Source organism: Pipistrellus kuhlii, unplaced genomic scaffold, assembly GCF_014108245.1.
Source record: "Pipistrellus kuhlii isolate mPipKuh1 unplaced genomic scaffold, mPipKuh1.p scaffold_m20_p_5, whole genome shotgun sequence".
Lineage (NCBI taxonomy): Eukaryota > Metazoa > Chordata > Mammalia > Chiroptera > Vespertilionidae > Pipistrellus > Pipistrellus kuhlii.
In genome coordinates this window covers 44,232,410-44,242,662 of record NW_023425551.1, presented here as the reverse complement: position 1 = coordinate 44,242,662, position 10,253 = coordinate 44,232,410, and positions in this window count along the sequence as shown.

Here is a 10,253-nt window from a genome sequence, read left to right as displayed (position 1 = left end):
GGCGCCGCCGGACGTCCCCGAAGCGGGCGCGGGCCGGAGGGCAGCGTCGGGATTGGCCACGGGCGTCCCCGCCCCGCCGGGTTTGTGAAGTGGCCCTGACGTGGCAGTGGCTTCGTGGCGGCCGGTCAGCGCGGCCGGCCGGCCGTCACTCTGTCGCCGCCGCCGCCGCCGCCGGCCCCCGCCAAGGCCGCTCCGGGGTCTGCAAGAGCGGGCGACGCCCTCGTCTTCCGGTCGCCGCTGCTCCGGGGCGGCCGACCTTCCGCCGGGCCCATCCGGGGACCCCAGCGCTGCTTCGTTTTTAGATCCAGTGGCTGTTGGGGCTGAAAAAAGCTGTTCAGTAGGGAATTTCAGTGATGAGGAAACTGGATAGGATTTTTATAGCAGTTTATTTTCAGATAATAGGCTTAGGTGCCATTTTTCACTTTAAAAAAAATGAATGAAAACCTGTAAAAAAAAAAACTATGATAATTACATTGAATGTGGGTGAATGCATACAAATAAGAAAGGCAACACCTCAAAGGACATCCCCTTCATGGTTTATTGTGGAAAAAGAATGGGATGGAGAAGAGGACTGGGTTCTGAAGACTAAAAAGAGGAGCAAGCAATTAAGACCAGAGGGGGAGAGGGGTTGGGATGGTGGAGAGCAGGAGAGGGGAAGGGAAGAATTCTAGGTGAGGTGAAGAGGGTTAATCAGGATGGGCAAGTTTTATTGTCAAAGATGGAAAACTCGCTTTTTGAAGGGTGGCAGAATAGGACACCTCAAAATATGCCTCTTTGGGATAAAGGTTATTATGATTTTTTTTTTTTCTAGGTGGAAGTTTTTTATTAGGTGCTAGAGGCCCAGTACACGAAATTCATGCACAAAGTAGGGTACCTAGGTCTGGCTGGCTATCAGGGCCAATCTATGGGTTGATCTTGCTGGCCCCACCTTCCACCACCACTGCTAGTTACCTCCCTCTGCAGGGCTACTGGCAGCCTGGAGCCTGCCGGCTATGGGCAGCTCCTGTGTTGAGCATCTACCCCCCGGTGGTCAGTGTGCATCATAGTGATCAGGAGTCCCAGTTGATTTGCATATTAGGCTTTTATTATATAGTACTAGGGGCCCCCAGTCCCTTATATGTTGGCAGCCCCACTCCCACTGTTGCCAACCCATGCACTGACAACCCTATTCCCACCTGCTGATGGCAAAGAATGATTGGGGCTGGTGCCAGCAGCGGGTGCAAGCTGTGGCTGCTGCCCTGATCACCCCCCAGGAGCAAGGGGAGGTGGAGAAGCCCTTACAGCGATTAGGGCTGATAGCCGTCACTCGTACCCACTGATGGCGCTGAGCAATCGGGACCAGCACCAGGCACTGACAGTGGGTGTGAGCCATGGCTCTGGCACCCATAGTAGGTGCAAGCACTAGGCAGCACTACAGCTTGTGGGAACAAAGAATTTTCAGTAACCACCAGAGGCTCACCCTGATGACAGTAACCAGTGCCCCACCTTGGTCTGGTGCCCCCCCCCCCCCCCACCAGTCCACCATCCCGCCCCAGCTGCCGCCTGCCATGTTCCACACATGCCTCCTGGTGGTCAGCACATGTCATAGCAACCAGTTATTCTGCTGTTTGGTCTATTTGCATATTAGCCTTTTATTATTATTACTAGGGTCCCGATGCATTAAATTTGTGCTAGGGGGAAGGGGGGGTTCCTCAGCTCAACCTGCACCCTCTCCAATCTGGGAGCCCTCAAGGAATGTCCTACTGATAGCTTAGGCCTGCTCCCGTGGTTCTCTGCTCTCTGCAAACCTGCCTGCTTAGCACCACTGCAGGCCCTGGTGTCTGCTCTCTGTGGGGGCCTGCTTGCCATTAGCAGCCTGAGTCAGGGGCAAGCAGGGCTCTGCTGTCTGCTCGCTTGCTGTCGGGGACCTGCCCCTGGCTTCCTGCGCGTGTAGGCCCAGAATGGCTGGAGGATCATCCTGGGACCCCAGCCACTCCAGGCCTATGCGCAGGCCTACAAGCTCAGAGTGGCCTAGCTCTCGATGACGCCTGTTCCCTGGACATGGGATGCTTGGCGCCAGCACTCGCATAAGCAGCTGCCTGGCAGGAACATCCGCCACATTGCCATGGCGATGCTGCAGATGTTCCCGCCCCACCCCCGGCTGCTCCATACTTGCGCACATAGGCCCGAAGTAGCCAGGGGTCGTTCCAGGACCCCAGCTGCTCCAGGCCTATGTGTGAGCCTACAGGTTCAGAGTGACCTGGGTCCTGAGGACGCCTATCCCCAGGACACAGGCTGCTTGGTGCTGATGCACGAGGAAGCAGCCACCCTGCCCTCAGCCACTCTGCGCCTGCGTATGCAAATTAACCCACAGCTTTGTTGGGTTAATTTGCATACTCATGATTGGCTGGTGGGTGTCTCGGGGTACAGTCAATTTGCAGACTAGCTTTTTTTTTTTTTTTTTTTTTTTTTTTTTTTTTAATATAGGTTAGGCAAGGAGGGTGGTGATAGGGTGGGCCTCAGCTTCTGATGCTGGTGGGATGATTACTGATGTGGCTTGTGCTTGTCCCTCCTCTCCAGCTAACAATTTCTCTTTTGGTCCTCCTGCCCATAATAAAAGATTATTAGTGATAGCCTGAAAGTTGAACCTACCAAACTTTTCTTTACTAACCATCTGTTTTTCTTATCCGGCAGTGACACTTTGAAGCCCCCAATTACTTCATCCCTAGCTCAGAATATCTTACATACCTAGATCTCCTCCTCCTATCTTTAAACTGCTTGTGAATTTGGGATCTGTGATTCTGTCATGTATGCAAAGTTCCAGTACATAATAATAAATTTGGTTATTTTTCTCTTGCTGATCAGTCTGATGTCTACTTGATTATTAAACCAGCTGAAAGAAGCTTGAGAGTAGAGGAAAATTTTCCTACCCAACACATACATCAACTCACTTATTCTTCACAACAGCCTTGGCAGTGTCACAGATTGTTAACAAAAATTCCAAAAGAAATTAAGAGTTTTATTCATATCCTAGAGACCCAGTGGACGAATTTGTGGGATCCAGCCAAACTGCCTTGATTGGGGCCATCAGGCTGGACCGACCAGGGGGAAGGGCCATGGGCAGTTGGCCAGCCAACACCGCCCCCTGGTCCAACTCCCAGTTGAACTCCCAGTACAGGGGGACAATATGCATACTAGCCTTTTATTATATAGGGTGATTTGTAAATTAGAGAAAATAGGCCTTGGTATGAACCAAAAATTCCTTCAGGGATTGGGGGGCTGGGAGAGAAGAGGGTTTTTAAAAGGAGAGAGTTGGTAGGAAAACAAGGTTATAAACTTGTATCATTCATTTTCTGATTGGTGGGGGTAACTGAACTTTCAATGCTAATAAACAATGGGTGCATATAATTAAGTGTTTATGAACATCCTAGTTTCAGTTCAGACTCATAGAACAAAGGCTTTGGTTAAGCAGTTCCAGGGGGTGTTGCTTATCAAGCACATAGAAGGTACAATTACCAAATAGTGCAGTCAGCACAGGAGGGCTGCTTGCTCTGCAAGCAGTTTCAGAGTCAAAAAGGGTAAAGTTGTACCTCATAAGCAGCTTCAGAGTTCAAGCTGCAAAAATCCAATGTTGGCCATTAGTTGTGGTATTAAAGTTATCATAAGTCCTCATGAATTGTACCCATTTTATAGATGAAGACAATTGACATCTCAGAAAAATCAAGCAATTTCCTTAAATTCTCGGGTCTTTTTTTAACTACAAGTTTTTATCCTTCGGCATATTATTTTATCAAATTGATGAAACTTTTCTAGATTCTCATTTATGTCTTGTAATGATTTGAATACTTTGAAATTTATTTTATAGAGGTCCTCCAGGTTTCATTGACTTATTTAAGGCTTATTTATCTAGAAAGTAGAAGAATCCTGACTGAAAAAGTCCAGGTCTTCCAACTCTGAAATCTGGATTGTTTTCGCTATGGGAAAAATGAATTAGGATGTCATGCAAGAACTTTTTTTTTTTTTGCACCACCATTTGAAAACAGGGATATGTTTCTTAGAAATTATCAGAGCTATTCTTGGACCACATACTTTAAGATATGTATTCTTCATCACTTAAAAGTTTTCTTATTTTTTAATTTTTTTTCTTAGTCACAAAAATAATACATGATTGTGTCCAATATTTGGAATATGAACAAAATGCAAATTTCCATAATCCCCCTACTCAGAAATGGCCATGAGGAACATTTTAGTGTATTTACCTTAAGCCTTTATTTATAAAGCACAGGTATTTGAACAGTTAAAATTCCATTGCATATACTTTTTAAAATACTATATATATTTTATTGATTTTTTACAGAGAGGAAGGGAGAGAGATAGAGAGTTAGAAACATTGATGAGAGAGAAACACCAATCAGCTGCCTCCTGCACACCCCCCTCTAGGGATGTGCCTACAACCAAGGTACATGCCCTTGACCGGAATCGAACCCGGGACCCTTCAGTCCACAGGCTGACGCTCTATCCACTGAGCCAAACCAGTCAGGGCACATATACTTTTTTTATACTAAAAATATCTGGTGTAAACCAAGAAAGAGTCTTAAACTAAAAGAAAACAAAGAAAGTCAGGGCTTATCAAGGCTCCTTCTCAATCTGGCCCTCTTAATGTAAGTGAAGGATTCTGGTTAGGTTAACTGGGATTGGCTGAATTTAAGACACAAACCATTGGCAAAATGGTTGGTTCCTTTCAAAGTAAAGAATGTGGTGGATGATCTAGGATCTGTTTGTGATGGTGAGGGAGAGATGAAGCCCAGGCATGGCTGAGTTTAAACGTTTCAGGAGAGCTCTTTTTGCCATCTTGGAGCAGTGGAGACCTGGGAACAGAGCTTCTCTAATGACAAGTGTGTGTGGAAGGCTGTGGTCAAAGGACACGTTTTTACTGGCTGTAAGGGGGGGGGTCTCCAGAACCAGAGGGAGCACACATCTCTTTTTAAAACTGGAAGTGTTTATGCCCGAGATGAAACTGAATTCCATCTGGGCAAGAGATTGTTTATGTGTGCAAAGCAAAGCATAACACACTGACTCCTGGAGGCCCGCCAGACAAAACCACAGTCATCTGGGCAGGGCAACGTGCCCATGGAAACAGTGGTATAGCTCGTGCCAAATTCCCAGGCAACCTTCCTGCTACATCCATGGAATATACTGTATCCCTGTTATAAGGATTTAAACATTGGAAAGTACGTAAAAGTGGGGGGAAATGTTTATGGAGAAACACGCTGGGTGGAACATGTACAACTCAAACTTCTTTAAGGCCTCCGGCTCCACATATTTCCCCGGACATAAACAGCTCCGCCTTGGCAGTCTCTGTTCACACTGCAGGACTTGTTCTGCAAGAGGCAGTGCTGTCATCGCTTAGCCTTAGACTGATGACACAAATTGATTAATTTTACACCAATGTCTTCCTAGTGCATAATTCAAAATGAAAACAGCCTGGAAAGATGGGCTTTATCATGTACTTTTATTAATGCCTCTGAATATTTGTAATAGAGTTTGTGTGTGTGTGTGTGTGTGTGTGTGTGTGTGTGTGTGTGTTTTCTCATTAAAAAGCAAAATAAAAAATATTGTTTGTTTTTCTTTTGTTTCTCCCTCCCACGCAGGATTTCCCCTTTGGTAGGTTAAGAAAAATGGGACTAGCCGAAGCCGGTTTGGCTCAGTGGTAGAGCGTCGGTCTGTGGACTGAAAGGTCCCCGGTTCGATTCCGGTCAAGGGCATGTACCTTGGTTGCGGGCACATCCCCGGTGTAGGGGGTGTGCAGGAGGCAGCTGGTTGATGTTTCTCTCTCATCGACGTTTCTAGCTCTCTATCTCTCTCCCTTCCTCTCTGTAAAAAAATCAATAAAATATATTTAAAAAGAAAAAAAAGAAAAGAAAAATGGGACTAATTTTCCCAGGGGAATGTAGTTGGTATTTATGTTAGGAGATGTTGGTTCTTATCAGCAGCACAAGTTTAAACTCTTGGTACTTTAACAAAAATGTCATACAGGAAGGAAATCTTTGTTTAGTGTGCCCCACCTTGCAACATGGCAAATCTAATCGCTATGCTTTTGCTTACCAACTGGTGGCCGTCTGAGAGAGCCAGGAGAGAAAATGACTTCATATTTCCCTTTTCAGGTTCAATGGTCAAGATATGTCTTATCTGCGTGCTCTATTTTAACAATTTCTAAAACTGCATTTCAGAAAGAAAGAAAAAACATTATTGAGAGATATCAAATGAGTCTATTTGAAACCAAGTGGAGTGCTTACAATATTTAGTAGGTGTCTTACACCAGATACCTCATTTTTAAAGTCCCTCCCCCCCCATTAATAAGCACAGGAGACTTTCTACATGCAGTTGTAAATGGTTGTTTGCAACATTATTAAAATCATTTTTACTGCGGCTTTCTAAAAAAAAGTATGTATTTTCTTGGGAGACCCAATTTGCTACCACAGCTTTGAATTATCTGACATCTCCCCTCTCCCACTCAAATTACAGCTCTTGGTATTATGGATGAGGAACAAGAGACCTACTTTGTATTGTGCTTTTGCTTCATTTGCAAGGCTTACATTTCTTTCTCTGTCTTTTTTATAATAATAAAGGCATTTTAAAATTAGCAACAAAATTTACAGCTTATACTTCTTACTCCTTAGTTCTGATGAACTGATGAGGTTGACAAGAGATATTTCAATTTCTAAATTTAGTCCTGAAGGAAACACCTGCAACTAAGATGAAACTGGGCTGCTCATCGGTGAAAGAACAGGTCCTTCGTGATGTGCCAGCAGATAGCTTGGGCACAGCTGTATCTTCTGCTTCCTCTGTCTCTCTTTCTCTCTTTCTCTCTCTCTCTCTCTCTCTCTCTCTCTCTCTCTCTCTCTCTCTCTCTCTCTCTCTCTCTCATCCTCTCTGAACAGCTCTTCTGTGCCACTCTGTTTATGCCTTTTTTGTGTCTCCATATCCTGGGGAATCTGTCATTCTCTGGGCTCTTTTTGTCCATTTGCTGATTGATGAAATTTGGTCACCTACTAACTAGCTTGAATAGCTTAGAACTGTTCCCTATCTTCAAAGTAGTTTCAGTTTCTATCCATTGGAAAAGAAAATGCAAAATGACAAAAACAAAACAAAACAAAACACCAAAACAAACAAACAAAAAACTACTAAGAGTTCAATACTCGTAAAACACGTTTGTATTTTATTTACCACGATAGCATCCACAAACTTCCCCCCAAAAAATATTTCATAGATATGTGAAACATTCTTCAGCGTACATGGACTGCTCAGGGCACACATACATAATGGAACTTCTCAGAGTGATTTTGTAGCCACAGGGCATTTGGGCAATATTATTAATGTCTTTAGAACAAACAGTCCTACTGCTGCTCCCCCTAAAAATCCACTTTACAATACAAGCAAACTTCAAATATTAGCCAACTCTTCCACTTCTATAAAAGCAGTCCTGGACTTCCCTACAACGTATTCTTTTAGCACAAAATAACCAAAAGGTGGATGTATGCCACTCCATCTGCCTTCTAGCATCTTGTGAGAAAATAGGTGAGGTGGTCTAACTTCCCCGGAAGTTGAGGTTGGGTTGAGATACAGATGTTCTTAAATGGAAATATACACCTTATATGCCAGAATAGAGAGCAGACTTTCCCCAAATATATCATTCTTTGGGGGGGGGGGGGGGGAGAAAGAGTTGCTTTATATTTTTGTCCTTATTTTGTGCTGTTTGAACAAAATGCTTCCCAGGAAGACAACACTTAAGGTACCTCAAGCACTGGAAGTTTTCTGTCTTATAAGGGTCACATAATGAAATCCGGGGGATGGGTGAAGACATTTAATTATTTCTGAGGGTATGACCTTGGAGAACAAGCACTGGAGATTATTATTAGTTGGCTTTTTAAAAGGTCACTGAAAGGAGGAATACAGAAAGTACTTATTTGTGGAAATTACAAATATGCAGAGGAGAAATCTATCATAATGCTTAACAAAGGGTTCTTGAGACGCAGTAAAATCGCCACCGACAGTGTCTTACTCAATTTAAAGCATGTTCTATATTAAATAACTAGAGGGGAACTGTTAGGTGACTCACAATGTTGTTTCAATGATGATTTAAAAAAAATAAACCCTGCTATAGAAGATGCCTGAGAGGATTTGAATGATTAGAGTGTGGAAAAAGCAACTTTTCTAAACCAGTACCATTTTGTATAATTTGTGATATTAAATGTGAATAAGTATTTAAATATATAAATTAGTAAATGGTCTAAATATACTTTTTAATAATTTAGTTTACATCCATAAAATTGTAGATTAGATAATGCCAATGTTAAAAGCTACATAATCAAGTTGGAAAGCAACACTACTTGAGGGTGTGTGTTCATGGAGGAGAGGTGGAAGGATGACTCCAATCCTAGTCCGCACCATCTGTCCTTACCGTCCCTTTTAACAACTACAGGCCAAATAATGTCTCCCAAATTATAAGAATTGCCTAGCGTGCTTATTTAAATACAGATTCCCAGACCTCTGCCCAGAGATTCTGATTCAAAAAGATTGGGGTAGTTAGGAATTTGCATTTTTAAGCATCCAAGATGATTCTTGGGATCAGGTAACATTGTAGATTCTTAGAACACCAAGTGGGTATAGAAGGTAATGAAATCTGATTCTTCTCACATCTTCTGTGGCTCCTCATGTCAACATATTAAGAGGACAAAAACCTTTTCCTTAAGCAGCACTCAGTTCCCTGGGACAAAAGAGACTGAAAAGAGGAGTAACAGTAAAATAAACCTTTAATTAAATCTAATTCTGAGAATATGTATTAAGTTAACAAAGTATGAACATTAAAATAACTAACATTTTGTCCTAGCCGGTTTTGCTCAATGTTGGCCTGCAGACTGAAGAGTTCCGGGTTTGAGTCCAATCAAAGGTACGTACCTTGGTTGCAGGCTCCCAGCGGCATGCCAGAGGCAACTAATCAATGTGTTTCTCTCATATCGGTGTTTCTCTCTGTCTCTCCCTTTCCCTTCCACTCTTTCTAAAAAGCAATAAAAAATAAAAAAATAAAAAATAAAAATCCTTGCCCTAACTGATTTGGCTCAGTTGATAGAGCATTGGCCTGCGGACTGAAGGATCCCAGGTTTGATTCCAGTCAAGGGCATGTACCTTGGTTGTGGGCACATCCCCAGTAGGGAGTGTTCAGGAGGCAGCTAATTAATGTTTCTCTCTCATTGATGTTTCTAACTCTCTATGCCTCTCCCTTCCTCTCTGTAAAAAAAAAAAATCAATAAAATATATATATTTTAAAAATATTAAGTGAGGATTAAAATAACTAACACTTAAAGCTCACACTTTCTAGCTAAGGCTGTGGCAAAGGTGTAACTTGTGAGCTTGAGTTGGAATACCATAAGTTTTGAAAATGAAATTGGCACAATGTGCTATCTGTGTGTGTATCCACACTTTTAACATAATTTACCTCTCTCTTTAATTATAAGTGAAGGCGCTACAGTAAACATTTTCACTTCCTCAATTTACTTCTTATAGTGTAGTCTTATTGTAAATTACAATATTAAATATAGCTATTGATCTGCTACTGGTTGAAGAACTCAACTTCTCAGATGCTAGTTCTAGCTCTCCATGGTCTTTGCTGGAGAGGGCAAGCTTTATAGAACTGTTGTGAAGACTATAAGGGCCTATATAAAATTAAAGTAGTTCATTTTGTTATTTTTACATATTAAAATCCTTCCATCTCCAGTATCTGTCTTTTAGCTATTTTACTAAGTACAACGTCTGGCATATAACAGCTGTCCTACCAATAACTGTAGAATGAAAGAAAATTATGATTTCCCTCAGAAAATGACCGACAAAGGAACCACAGTTCATGGATCCTCTTGTTTACCACACTGTGTGGGCGTGCTGGTCCAGCTCTGTGAAGGGAAGGGGAAGCAAGGCTGGACAGGGAGGTATGGACTGGGGAGACAGGGTTTTACACACTTTATGAAGGACGCTGGCTGATATCTATAATGGGTAGCAAGGAAGGGTGTAAGCAAGCGCTATGGTCAGAATTGTGGTGGTTTAGAAAGGTCATTCTGCATCTTGTATAGAGAATGGAATGGATGGGTGGGTGAGGCAGAGTGACACTGTTGAGAGGCTATTAAGAATCAAATAAGAGGTGATGCTGGTCTAAACAGGATAGTGGCAGAAGAGATGGAGAGAAGAGATTCGATGGAGGTTTGTAAGGCTGAATTGAAAGA